Source organism: Lontra canadensis, unplaced genomic scaffold, assembly GCF_010015895.1.
Source record: "Lontra canadensis isolate GAN:19392208 unplaced genomic scaffold, GSC_riverotter_1.0 scaffold1, whole genome shotgun sequence".
In the NCBI taxonomy this organism is placed as follows: domain Eukaryota; kingdom Metazoa; phylum Chordata; class Mammalia; order Carnivora; family Mustelidae; genus Lontra; species Lontra canadensis.
In genome coordinates, this window is record NW_022630995.1 from 95515181 (window position 1) to 95519927 (window position 4747).

At 39.3% G+C, this 4747-nt stretch overlaps 1 pseudogene; it reads right to left on the reverse strand.

The window, feature by feature from the left end:
* Positions 1 to 269: 269 nt before the first annotated feature.
* On the reverse strand, positions 270 to 1606 carry LOC116876211 (annotated as a pseudogene).
* Positions 1607 to 4747: the final 3141 nt, after the last annotated feature.

Consider the following 4747-nt stretch of genomic DNA (forward strand, 5'->3'; position numbering starts at 1 on the left):
TGAAAGCATCTTACCTTCAGACAGTTTTGGGTGAAAAATACTTGCCAATAATCATGTAACATAAGTGATGCTACTGAAGCTGAATCACAGGAAGAAAAATAAACAGACTGCCGGTCAGCAGTGGTGGTTCAAAGAACACGATATTATGTTCCGGTGTCTTTGCTGGAGATCCACAGTTCTCGTTTTCCAGCACGTGGGTCATTTGGTGATGGAAGCTGAGGTGAAGGAATACTAGTGTCCTGTGTGGCTCCAATAGGGAAGGCTGTTTCTCAGTCTCTGTTGGTGTTCTTGGTGGTGAAGGCCTGCAGGCTTCCCATCTGGTTCAGGCCGTTCTGAATATGTGAAACACGGATTTCTACATTATCCTGAAAGCAACTGATATTAGAAGCATCTGTTGTATTCTTGAAATCATTTAATGAATCTGTAAGTGATTTGAACTCAAAGGAATTCAGCTCTCCTCATTCTGCCAGACACTTAATTTGTAATAAAATAGGAGTGAGCTGGGGATTAAGTCTGTCAGATTTTCATTCTCAACACGGGGCCATCCAGTGGAGGCGCTGGCTGCCAGTCAAGCTCCTGGACTTCCTCCTCACACCTCTATCTCCTGTCTCTGGGCTGGTCCACAGCCTGCCCACCCTGGTCTGGAGAAGGCTCATAGCAGTATTGCTGCACTTCATGCAAAACTTTGTTGAGGTCCTTGTTGAGTTGCTCAAGCTCCAGAAGGATGGTTGCATATCTCTGCTGAAATTCAGTGCTGATGGGCATGGGATAGGATTTCAATTTTTCTGCTTCTGTGTTCATTGGTCTTAATTTTTGATATGTTCCTTTTTAATCATGAGAATTTTTGACAACTTGGTCACTTGGATAAGGAATTGTACTGGAAAACCAACTAGCATTTCAGTGTTAGAGGCAGAAATCTTAAGTCTCCAAGGTGACTGCTAGTACAGGATCATCATCCATAATTGGTGACTGGAGAGGAGGAGTATAATGTAACCGTGGTGGAGTCATAAAGAATCAGGAAGGTCCCTGTTTTTGTCCAAAGGCAGCAACTTGCATTGTCTCATGAGGCTCATTACTAAGGACTTCATAGTCAGGGATGGTATGGGTGCCAAGCCCTGCCCTATCAAAAGTTACTCTATACGTAGCATTAAAAGTATCCACAGCAACTATTTGTCCAGTGAAGAGACCATCATGAACACCACATAATCGAGCTGTAACTTTGATTCCAATACCCAGGGGCAAAGGGATTTCATCTGGGAGATCTTCAAACTGGGAAACATCTGCACTTTTGTTTGTTGTAAGAGTCTTATTTTCTGCCATTTCTGTTTTAATGCTGCTCTCTCTTCCTCAAAAAATGCACAAGAACATCTCTTTGGTTTTCCCATAAGTTGCCTGATTTTTCTATTCTTGTTAACTTTCTTGTTGTTAAATTAGGAAAGTACTCCTCCTGACAGACACAGAAGTCATCATCGCCTTCAAACAGGTGCTTATCTATATTTGAGTAGAACCATTCATATATGCACCATTTATGTGCTTTGGGAAGCTTGAGTAGGTTATGTAATTGGAAACCAAGCTTCTGTGAGGCTTTCTTATCTGGTGAGGACATCATTGCCATCAATTTCAGTGGGGCCATTGTATATTCTATGACATTCTATGTATTCATTCATTGTATATTCTATGACAATTCTATGACATTGTGTATTCTAATAACATTTATTTTTTTCTAATAAAATTTCTTTTAAGCCCTTAGTGCTTAGTGTAGAAGTAATAAATAATAATAAATAATCTTACTTATTATAAATACTTATAAAATATGTAATAAATAATAATAAATAATAAAAATAAGCACATGCTTATATGCCTTTAGGAAGTTAAGTGACCCGGATTTAGCATCAGATATCCTGGTAAAATTTGTACTAAAATACTAATGCTTAGTCCGTAGATTCTATGTAATACTAACTAGACATCCTATACAGTATATATTTTTTCCAACACTATTAAGCAATTAACTCGATTCTGATACTATTTGCCTGGAGATAGTAACAGACCCCACAGATTAAGGGCTCAGTCCTACAAGACTCCCTCTTCTCCTCTGACCCTTCAGATGCCAGTCACAAGTCCAGGTTGTCACCTATGCTTCTGACTGACAAGCTGTAGATCAGAGGTTCCCATGATACTTTCCTTGGGTTCAATTAACTTGATAGAGAGGCTAAAGAAATAAAAGAAACATTTTACTTGCTACAACCAGTTTGTTATAACATGATATGACTCAGGAACAGCTGGGTAGAAGAGATGCATGGAGCAAGGTATATGAAAAGGGGTATGGAGATTCCATGCTCTCTGGGTGTGCAACTCTTTCAGAAGCCCCACCTGTTCACCAATTCAGAAGCTCTCTGAACCCTGTTCTTTTGGGTTTTTATGGAGGCTTTATTGCACAGTCATGATTGAGTAAATCAACAACCATTGGCAAGTGATTCAACTTCCCAGCTCTTCTCCCCTGTCTCCAGAGATTTGGAGGTATGACTAAAAGTTCCAACCCTCTAATCACATGGTTGGTTCCCCTGGAAACCAGCCCTCATCCTGATGTGCCTTCTGAAAGTCACCTCAGGTGACTTAATATAAACTCAGGTATGGTTAAAAGGGGTTTGTTATGAATATCAACACCTGTGTGGCTCTTATCATTCAGGAAATTTCAAAGGTCTTAAAAGGAACTTTGTGCCAGAAACAGGGATGAAGATCAAATACATATTTATTATAAATCACAATATTACACATCTCATATGCTCAGTTGCATTCATGCAAGAATGTGAAGGTAGTCCAAAGATGCACACTGATGGGAAGAGAACTCTGATTGGCATCCAGGAAGTGCCATGCTATTATCTCAACATTGTTTTCCCTGAAGTATGCCTATGATGATGAATGGGGAAGGTAATGCAGGACTTTGACCTTGCCAGATGTAATGTTGAATAAACGCCAATTTAAATCATAGCTCCTGAGAATACATAGTGCTGGCTACTCTCTCATACTGCTAGTAGAAGCATAACTTGATTTAAGTATTCTGGAGGACAATTTTGCAATATATATCAAAATGTGTAACTATCATACCTTTGAGACAGAAATTCCACTTCTATGAACTTATTCTAAGGATGTGTAGACACATAGTTTGTGGTACTTCCCAGCCTATGCCCTCCTCTAGACCCTGGGGGAAGACCCCCATGTTAGAATGTTTTAGGTGGAGAGGAAGTCAATAGGTACAAGGAAGAGAAGCGTTAAGTGGGGGGACTTCCAGGCTATGATACATCTTCTCTGTGTCAAAGATCAATGATAGATAATTTTTTAAGGAGATATCTGAAAGAACATGACTAACTCAAAAACAAGACAGACACCTCCATGGGCCACAAAAATAATAGAAAAACCAAAGTAGTGAAAAAGGATGAAGTTAAATGCTTGCTAGGTTCAAGATCCCAATATGGCTACAAGGGCAGGAAAGGTGAAGGATTATGGAGAAGATGCAGATCCCTGTCCCTTCCCCACCCCTTATACTGTAGAAACCTCCTTTTGCAGACAGAATGTAGTAAGCATTCTCGAAGGACAGAGCACTCAAGTGAGAAAGATAGAGCGCATGTATTAAGTAGCCATTTTTATAATTTGTAAACTTTGAATGAGTAGGACTGAATGTGGTCCCAAAGTCAGTTTTTTTTTTTTTTTTTTTTTTTTTAATGGCAAGAAGCCTTTATTTTCATACAAGGTGCCACCACAGGTAACCATCAGAGAACACACTGCTCTTTACAGATACACAGAACTGAAAAAAGCATTTTAGCATGCCTTACTGTACATAGAAAACTGGTGAACAATTTCAGACACTACAGTTAGGAAATAAAATGGGTTAACGCCGCTTACCGATAGGTTTATGAATCACTCAGCAGTGTTACAGGATATCTTAACCTGAAAGCAGAATCACAATCACTCTGGCAGTCTCTGGGCCATTCTAAATAAAATGCAGGTCTAGTGAAAGGTACCACGTGTAAGCGAGAGAGAGATACCCTGTCCCATCCTGAAGAGAGACTGATCTAGAGCCATACTGGCACATTTTTAGAGTCAATAACAGCCATTTTAATTAGCCTGACTCTCCCTTACCACGTATGCTGGTAAACACATGGAATAAGAAAATATATGAGAAAAAGAGACCTAAAAAGTATAGGACATAGGACTTGTAAGGAAAGTAGCCTGGTCATTAGTTACAGGACATCTAGCAATTTCTTAGAAGGAATGGAGTAGATAGAACCTGCTGTATATCTTTTGTAGTTTATGTAATATTAATAGTAATAGTAAATTCTCTCTCTCTCATATGTGCATATAGAGACAGAGATATGTGACAATGGGTGTCCTTGGGAAGAAGCACTGAGATTCAGTTGCTGGTGATTTTACAGCTCCCCTGTTTCTCAGGCTGATTACACGAGGTTATGGTTTTGTGCAGTAATGCTGGATCCTTATGTTAAGTTGCACTTCTTAACAGATTTGAGTGGATTTTTATTCATTACAAATGAACCTAAGCAGATTTGAGTGGATTTTTGTTCATTACAACAAAAGGAGCCTTGACTAAGTCAGGAAATAATGGATTGGAACCCAAATTTTATGTAAGAGGATGTTTATTGAGGAACTATGTGTAATAGTGGGGAACTGGAAACAATCTAAGCACACCAAATGGGGCAAAGTTAAGACAATGGTGTGGTCATACACTGGAATG